Here is a 9,856-nt window from a genome sequence, read left to right on the forward strand (position 1 = left end):
TTCTCATAGTTCTGGGCAGTTGAAGACGACAAGCCACAGCACTTACAATCTTAGTGATTTTGTAGGGTCCAACATACTTTTGTCCCAACTTAGATGATGGAATTCTCAACTTAAGGTTTCTGGTTGATAGCCAGACCAAATCTCCTGCCTTGAAGGCTGGTGCAGGCTTACGAAACTTATCAGCTGCTTTCTTATACCTCTCCTGAGCTGATCCCAGGTTCTCCTTTAGAAGATCAAGATTCTGCTGTAGCGAAGAGATTCTGTCAGCCATAGCTGGTAAGGGCGAATCTATGGGAAGGTGAGGAAGAATATTAGGGTGATAGCCCAGATTAGCATAAAAAGGAGACTGTTTAGTGGAGGCGCTCTGAGAGTTGTTATATGAAAACTCAGCCAGTGGGAGTAGATCCACCCAGTCATCTTGTAGATGGCAGATGAAACAGCGGAGATACTGTTCCAAGGTCTGGTTGGTCTGCTCAGTTTGTCCATTTGTCTGGGGGTGAAAGGCAGAAGAAAGATTAACTTTGATGTCTAATGCCTTACAAAAATTCTGCCAGAACTTTGAAGTGAATTGCACCCCTCGATCAGAAATAACCTCATCTGGTACTCCATGCAGACGGAACACATTTTGAATAATTAGGTCAGATGTCTGTTTTGCAGTGGGTAAGCTGACACAGGGGATAAAATGAGCTGCTTTCATTAAACGGTCCACCACCACCAAAATTGTGTTCTTCCCTTGGGAGGTTGGCAATTCTACAATAAAGTCCATTGCAATAGAACCCCATGGATGGGATGGAATACGTAGGGGCTGTAATAGACCTGTAGGTGAAGAACGTGGAGTCTTGAATTTCGCACAGACTTCACATGAAGTAACGTAATTTTGAACGTCTCTTCTGTAAGTGGGCCACCAAAAGAAACGAGAAAGGAACTCTTGAGTCTTTAGAATTCCTCTGTGTCCAGCCATTTTTGAATCATGAACGAGTTGCAGTACTCTCAATCTGACTGCCTCAAGTATGTACATACGTTGCCCTTGAAACCACACACCATTTTTGAAGACCAGACTTACTTCATCAGATGGAATTGCTAGCAAGGAATCTGAATGATATGCCTCCTTGATGTCATTGAGTAAAGGGGGCTTTACACGGTAGCGACATCGCTAGCAATTTGTAGCGATAGCGAGCGTGTAAGTACCCGCCCCCGTCGCGCATGCGATTGTTTGTGATCGCTGCCGTAGCGAACATTATCGCTACAGCAGCATCACACATACTTACCTGGTCGGCGGCGTCGCTGTGACTGCCAAACAATCCCTCCTTCAAGGGGGAGGGACGTTCGGCATCACAGCGACGTTACCGCAACGTCACTAAGCGGCCGGCCAATCAAAGCGGAGGGGCGGAGATGAGCAGGACGTTACATCCCACCCACCTCCTTCCTTCCGCATTGTGGCCGGTGGCAAGTAAGGAGACGTTCCTCTCTCCTGCGGTGTCACACATAGCGATGTGTGCTGCCGCATGAGCGATGAACCACCTGGATAAACAACCCTTACCGATTTTTGAGTTTGGGACGACCTCTCCATGGTGAACGATTTTCACCATTTTTGAGGTCACTTAAGGTCGCTGGTCAGTGTCACACGCTGCGATATCGTTAATGACGCCGGATGTGCGTCACTAACAACTTGACCCCGACGACAAAGCATTAACGATATCGTAGCGTGTAAAGCCCCCTTAAGTCTTGATTATGAATCACTCCCAGGAATCTGGAATCGGGAAGAATTGGCTTAGGAGGTGTGAATGGAATGGTGTCAGTCGAGAAGATCCTAGATAGTGAATCAGCCTTCACATTGCGTGACCCAGGCCTATAGGAAACTACAAAACTAAATTGATTTAAGAAAAGGCTCCAACGAGCCTGGCGAGGAGTCAAGCATTTGGCCGACCTGATAAATTCCAGATTGCAGTCAGGATGATTATCTGCTGTGCCGCTCCCTGAAGAAGGTGTCTCCATTCCTTGAAGGCAGCAATAATGGCCAGCAATTCTCTATTTCCCACGTCATAGTTTCTTTCCGCTGGAGACAACCGCTGGGGAAAGAAAGCACAGGGATGTAAAACATTATTCTCACCTGTCCTCTGTGAGAGTATGGCACCGATGGCGCAGTCCGAGGCATCCACCTCTACTATGAAGGCAAGTTCAGGGTTAGGATGCACTAATATAGGCGCTGAGGTCATTAACTAGATGTTGAAAGGTAGCTGGGGCATTACACAGGCCGAACGGCATAACTAGATATTCAAAATGTCCATAGCGTGACCTGAATGCAGTCTTCCATTCATCCCCAGATCTAATGCGGACCAAATTATAGGCTCCACGGAGATCCAATTTAGAAAAAATTTTTGCATGCCGAACTCTTTCTAATAATTCAGGGATTAAAGGCAGTGGGTAGCGGTTTCTGATTGTGACCTTATTGAGCTCCCGATAGTCTATGCAGGGCCTAAGAGAGCCTTCTTTCTTTTTCACAAAAAAAGATGGGTGCGCCTGCAGGAGATGAAGAGTGGCGAATGAAGCCCTTGGCTAAATTTTCATCTATATAGTCCTTCAATGCTTTTAACTCTGGTCCAGCCAGGGGGTAAATTTTGCAAAAGGGTATCTCAGCACCAGGTAAAAGTTCAATTGGACAGTCATAGGGACGGTGGGGGGGAAGCTGGTCAGCGATCCGCTTATCACACACATCCGCATACTCACAGTATATTGCTGGTAGCTCGGAGACTGGTGTGGGTATCTTAGGGGCTGAACAGACTGAAACCACCAGGACTTATCTGCTTCTGCTTCTCTGGAAAATGCAGCTCCTTTGTTTCCCAGTTTATTGTAGGGTTCTGAGCCTGCAGCCATGGCAATCCTAGGATGATGGGAAAATGGGGAGAAGAGATTAGCATAAAAGACAGTCTCTCTTGATGATTGTTACCCAGGAGAACCTTCAGGGGCTCTGTCTCATGATCCACTGGTCCAGAGGTTAACAGTGAACCATCCACAGTCTCCATCTGTACAGGAGTAGTCTTCTTCACAGAACGTATCCCATATTTCTGGGCAAAGGAAATGTCCATAAAATTGCCGCTTGCTCCGGAATCAATCATAGCAGAGTTAGACACCCTGACTGTGTTAACCCAGAGCCTGATGGAGAGAAATATATGAGAATTGTTCTTCTTACAAATCGGCTGAGACACTGCTGAGGAAACCTGAAAAACTGCAGCATTGATGTGGGAATCGGAGTCAGAAATAACGGAGTTCAAGTCTGAATAATCAATGTCTATAGCTGCTGATCTCTCTGGAGCCCGTGATTCAGATATTACAGATCTCCTTTCACAGCATTCACAGTGTACAATAGCTGCGGTAGTCTTACGGGATCGGCTGGCGCAGTTTGTAAGGAAATGTCCTGACTTACTGCAATACAAACATAAATTTTCCTTCAGTCGATGTTCCTTCCATGCATCACTGACCCGTCTCTGTAGAGAGTCCACCTGCATGGGTTCAGGTTCAGGGTCTCAAGTTCTCCTACCAAGAGACTCCTTAACTGGAGAAGAAGGAAGGAAATTGTTAATACGGTAATTTTCAGATACTCTCTCCTGTCTGCGCTCAGTAAGACAGACATCGATCCGAATGCAGAAATTGATGAAATCTCCCAAGGCAGAGGGAGGATCTGCACGAGCAAGTTCGTCCTTAATCACAGAAGACAATCCTTTCTGGAAGACAGACTTCTTGGCGGAGCTATCCCAGGTGGTGTCGAGGGCCCATCTTCTGAACTCCAAGGCATACTCTGCTACAGAACGTTTACCTTGACGCAAAGTCAACATGGCTGCTTCTGCTGTAGCACCTCGGTTCGGGTCATCAAACACCTGACCCATGGCTGAAATGAAATCATTCAGATTTTTCAAACAAACATCATCAGTCTCAATCAGGGGATTAGCCCATGCAAGGGCCTTGTTGGTGAGCAGCATGATTATTGTTAGCACTCTCGATCGCTCACTGAGGAACTGTGATGCATGAGCAGCAAAAAACAGTTTGCATTGGTTAATAATCCCTTGAATTTTTCCCGTTCACCGCCAAAGTGGAATGGTGGCAACTTGGGGATTCCAGAAACCGGGGGTGAAAATGGTGCTTGGAGTCGCCTCTCTAGGGCCTCAATCCGGGCCCGTAAATCACGAATGGTTTGTTCAAAAACCTGCAGATTGTGTTCATTACGATCCTGCACACTTGCACAGCTGGTCTTTAAAGCCTGTATCTCAGTAAGAATTGTGTCTGTCACTTCACACAGATTGCTAATACGGGCTTCCATATTCCCAGACCCTGCAGACTCTATTCTTGGCTTCTGAATCTTGTAAAGTGTTAAATACTGTTTGTATAGAGTCTAGTGCAAGGGTACAAGGGAAACACAGACACAGGTTTGCTAAACAGTTCTTGTATTACTTCATACAAGTAAGTGCACAAAACATTAAGGGTTAAACAGTTGCAGGGTGCAGAGGCTGGGAACAAATTAATCAGGAATGAATCCTCAAAGTTCAGCAGAAGTGTCAAAGTATAACTCAGTCTCTCTTACTGTACTTGTAAATGTCCATGGCAGAGCAGAAGGGTTCCTGTGTGGACACGAGTTCCAGGGATCGAAAACAGAGGATGGCAGAAAAGTAGTTCTTCCAAAGACTTCAGGAGATCAGGTTACAGGCAGGCTGCTAACAGGATTCAGAAGCACTGGTCCATCAGCTGAGATGGCTTAAGCAGGTAATTGGCAGGGAACAGGGCGGGAACATAGAAGCTGAGGAATCCATATTGACTGAGGGCAAAAGTGAGGGCAACAGAACAGGAAGCAAGATGGCCTATGAAGAAAAAACAGATTAAAGCAAAATGACAAAACAAGGCAAAAAGTCAGAGAACCTCACACATATCTTCTCATGACCCGGATCAGACACCCCATACTTTTCACTGACGAGGGGCAAGCACCCCGAAACACCGTGTCTGCAAATTGGGATTCTGATCTGGCATAAATCCTTAGTCATATGCAAAGAATTGTTAAAAATCCACTTTTGACTTTTAGGATCGCTACTTCCAATAGGTGGCACTGCACTAGAGTTTGTCTCCTTTCCTGGAGAGACAATTTGAAGCTATCAAAAGAGTAATTTATAAAACCATTAGATGAATTTAATGTCAGGTTATAATCTTTTATTTACAAAACATGGCTAAGCGACAGAACTTCTGTCAGGGAGGGCACTATAAAGATTTTGAGCTCTTGAAGACAGAAGAAATGCAAATAACTTCTTCAGAACGGTAGATAACTAACATTTTAGTTCATCCTGTCAGGAAAAGCAGTACTGAAAGTTAATGCTAACCCAATAATGAGCCATTCCAAATGAATTAGGATAAAAATCTAAATCAAGCTCTCTATTTGTAGACATATATCTTGAGGCATTTGCACTTCACATTGCAATGCAGGACATCTGATTTGGCTAAGTGAGAGGCCTCTCACAAAGGGATTAAAGGGGAATATTTTTTTAGAGGAGTACCAAGCCTATCTTAAAAGGGTTGTTCAGTCTAAATTGACAAGTCTGCAGTCACACTGTGATTGCAGACTTGTGCATCTTCCTATCACACGTACTGTGCACTTGGAGGATTTTATAATCTCACAGCTGGAAATGGCGGTCATGTGGCCACTACAAGTATATTGAGTGACACTGTGCCCATCTAGTCAGAATCTGGCTGGGAGTTTACTTATCGCATACTTGCGACCATGTGAATGCCGGTCCAAACTCTGACAAAAGAGAATCCTCACCTTTAAGATGTGTAGGCAATACAATGCTCCTCTGGAAAACTTATTGTGAAAATATTCTCTTTAGAGCAGAAGAGGACAAGAATTAGCAATCCTAAAAGTCAATTTTGTACCTTTGATGAGGCTTGCCTCATAACATAAAAGGGGTTTTCCCATGAACAAAGTTCATTTTAATCAATACTTCTAGGAATAATATGTTCCACAATTGGATGTATTTATGAAAAAAAACTTAACAGGCTGAGATAATCCTATATACAGTAAGGAAAATAAGTATTTGAAATACTGTGATTTTGCAAGTTTTCCCCCTACAAAGAATGGAGATGTCTGTAATTTTTATTTAAGTACACTGCAACTGTGACACAGAATGCCAAAAAAATCCAGACAATTGCACTGTATAATTTTTAAATAATTAATTTACATTTTATTTTTTTAAATAAGATTTGATCATCTATAAAACAGGAAGAATCCAATATCTCATAGACCTGATATTCTTTGATTAAGAAGCCCTACCACACTGCACTCATTACCTGCATTAAATGTACCTATTTGATATGTACAAAATAAAACTGTCCACACACTCATTCGCATTCCAACCTCTCTATCATGGCCAAGACCAAAGAGGTGTCTAAGGACACTAGTCATACAAAAATACACTTGCAAAAGGCTGAAATGGGCTACATGACAATAGGCAAGCAGCTTGATGAGAAGGCAACAACTGTTGGCACAATTATTAGAAAATGGAAGAAACACAAGATGACTGTCAATCTTACTTGGTCTTTGGCTCCATGCAAGATCTTGCCTCGTGGGTTAAGGATGATTCTAAGAAAGATCAGGAATCAGTCCAGAACTACATGGAGGGATCTGGACAATGACTTGAAGAAAGCTAAGATCACAGTCTCAAAAAATACCGTAACACAATATGTCGTAATGGATTAAAATCCTTGAGGGCACGCAAGGTCCCCCTGCTTATTCCAGCACATGTCCAGGTCCATTTAATGCTTGCCAATGACCATCTGGATGATCCAGAGGAGGCATAGGAGAAGGTCATGTGATAAGATGAGACCAAAATAGAACTTTGCAGTATCAACTCCACTCCCCGAGTTTGGGAAAAGAAGAAGGATGAGTACAAACTCAAGAACAATATCCCAATTGTGAAGCATGGGGGTGGAAAAATCATACTTTGGGGGTGCAAAGGGACAGGAAGACTGCACCGTATTGAAGGGAAGATGGATGGGGTCATGTATTGCAAGATTTTGGCTAACAACATCTTTCCCTCAGTTAGCGCATTAAAGATGGGTTATGGCTTGGTCTTCCAGCATGACAATGACCCAGAACACACAGCCAGGGCACGAAAGGAGTGGTTTTGTAAGAAGCATTTCAAGGTCTTGGAGTGGCTCAGCCAGTTTCCAGACCTGAACCCAGCAGACAATCTTTAGAGAGAACTGAAACTCAATGTTGCCAGTAATAGCCCCGAAACCTGAAAGATCTGGAGAAGATCTACATGGAGGAATAGACCATAATCTCCAGTGCAGTATGTGTAAATTTGGTCAAGAACTAAAGGAAATTTTTTACCTCTGTAATTGCAAATAAAGGTTTTTGTACCAAATATTGGTTCTTTTTTTCTATTTTATCAAATATTTATTTCTTGCTGTCAAATGCACATTAATTAGTTAAAAATCATACAATGTGATTTTCTGCATTTTTTATTGTGTCTGTCACAGTTGAAGTGTGCTTATGATAAAAATGATAGACCTATCTAATATTTGCAGGTGGGAAAATTTTACAATGTATCAAATGCATATTTTCCCCACTGTATGTATGCCTGCTATGTACTGGTCGTGGCTGTTTCTGACCGTACAGGGACAAGTTCTGATCATACCAAATCTTCTGGGCTGGGGTGAAGGAAAACAGCATACAGACATTGCAGCATGGGATTGAAAATAATTATTTCTTTGATGTAAAACATTTTTTAAGGCCTGCAACACACATCCGTGCCTCCGGTACGTGTTTGGCATTTTTTACACGTACCGGAGACACGTGCTTATGTTGACACAGTCCTTTTAATATAAATAGCCTCACGTCAGTGTTTTGGCACGGAGCGTGTGTCCGTTCCGTGCCTACGTTTGACCGTGCCGAAAAAGTGCTGACATGTCCGTTTTCCCCCGGCATAACGTCCTCACGGATCCATTAAATCCTATGGGTCTGTGTTTGCACGTACGTGATACGGATGGCCTCCGTATGCTATCCGTGTGGTCCGTGTCCGTGTTTTAAAAATCAAGGTTGTTACAATTTCAAATACTTTCAGGTGGCGTAGCTAACATATTTTTTTTGCTCAAAACTTACTTTGCATTTGCAGAAGGAGTGAGCAAGCAAGCAGTTGTAGTTCTGTGTAGTGAAAGAACTTTTTTGACCACAATTTCTGCTTCCAAATATAATAATGGCTCCACGGGTGGACACGGAGAAACTAATATCAGCTGTCGAGACTCACCCACCATTATGGGATACACGTGTTGATGGTTACCATGACAGACTGACAGTTGACCGCCATTGGCTTCAAGTTGCTGAGGAAGTGTACCCCAATAATGCATGGGATAGATGTTCGCCTTCAAAGCGTGCTAAATATGGTAAGTGTTTTTTTTTTTTTTTCGAGGTTTTTTTTTAATATATATTTCTTTTTTTTTTTATAATTTCAAACTGTGAATGTTTTGTTATTGTAATGTTCTTTTTTAGTAAAATTAACTTTGTGAAGAATTGTTATATGTAATAATCTATTTATTGAGTTAATGTTAAATTTTTATAAATGTTACCTAACTTTACAAAACTTCAAAAATTCAAAGTAAACTTTAATTTGTAATATGATTTTGAATTCTTCATGAAGTTAATTAATTCACAAATAAAACTGTCATGTGAATTTCAATTCCATGTTTTATTAGTCTAATTTTTGTATCCCAATTTCTAATCATGTTTGGTTAATTCTGGATGTTTTTTTTTAATTTTTTTATTTTTTTTTAATAACATTTCAATATCATGACCTAAATTAATAAAATAATATTTCTCAATTTTTTTTACAAATTATTCTTGTTTATAAAAAAACCTACCTTTTTAAAATCTATATCACAATTACTTCCAAGATAATTCCAGAGAAATATTATTTTGTTATGTGTGAATGTATAAAAATGCTTTTTAGTGAAGAATATCTTAAATAATGTATTTTCCTCTAATGTATTAGTCCACCTTTATTATTTAAAATTGTATATTACATTTAGCAAACATTATTATCATTAATGTGTGCAGAATTATGCTGAATGTTGCAAGTGACATATTTTTTTAAATTCAACAGTTGACTTGGTAAAAAGGCGTTGGCGTTCAGCACGTGATCAGTACCGAAGGGAGTACAACCCTATACCATCCTCATCCAGCCAAGGCCGCAAACGCAGATATGTTTACTATGAACAAATAAGCTTCCTAGCACCCATCTTAGAAGTAACACAGTAAGTTTTTTGTTATATATTTTTTTTTTTTTCAATAATTTTTCTTTAAAATTTCTTTATTTTCTGAAGGTAATTTTAAAAATATAAATGTAATGATTGTAATATGTTATCTAATTTAATATAGAACGGAGGATAATCTAGACGATTCTGATGAACAACCAACAGCTGGTCCCTCTGCTACAGCCACCTCAGCATCAGAACAAGAACCTGGCAGAGAAGACAGTAAAAATCAAGAGATTCAACAAGATGCAGCAGCAGCAACTGAATCACATGAGGGTGGGACAGAGAGTGCACAAACCAACACCCAAGGCTCATCAACACAACAAACAACCACACCAGCAACACAATCAACACAAACAAATGTACTTCCACGTTTTGCACCACAACCTCTCCGTGCAAGAAGAATCCGCAGACCTGAGGACATGAGATCCTTACCGGAAATAATTGACACACGCATTATTCACATAATGAACACTTTAATTCCAGAAACAGATGCCGAGCGTTTTTGTCGGTCTTTATCTACTAGCTTAACCAAAATTGCATCCGATAGGCAGGAACGTGTACGTGC

At 41.4% G+C, this 9,856-nt stretch overlaps 1 long non-coding RNA gene across 1 annotated transcript; it reads left to right on the top strand.

Moving 5' to 3' along the window:
* The first annotated feature begins 8,286 nt into the window (after nt 1-8,286).
* LOC142244293 (uncharacterized) lies at nt 8,287-9,507 on the top strand. Its single transcript, XR_012724496.1, has 3 exons — nt 8,287-8,421; nt 9,138-9,288; nt 9,413-9,507. It is a non-coding gene; the product is annotated as an uncharacterized LOC142244293 (long non-coding RNA).
* The last annotated feature ends 349 nt before the right edge of the window (nt 9,508-9,856 follow it).

Source organism: Anomaloglossus baeobatrachus, chromosome 6 (genome assembly GCF_048569485.1).
Source record: "Anomaloglossus baeobatrachus isolate aAnoBae1 chromosome 6, aAnoBae1.hap1, whole genome shotgun sequence".
Classification (NCBI taxonomy): Eukaryota; Metazoa; Chordata; class Amphibia; order Anura; family Aromobatidae; genus Anomaloglossus; species Anomaloglossus baeobatrachus.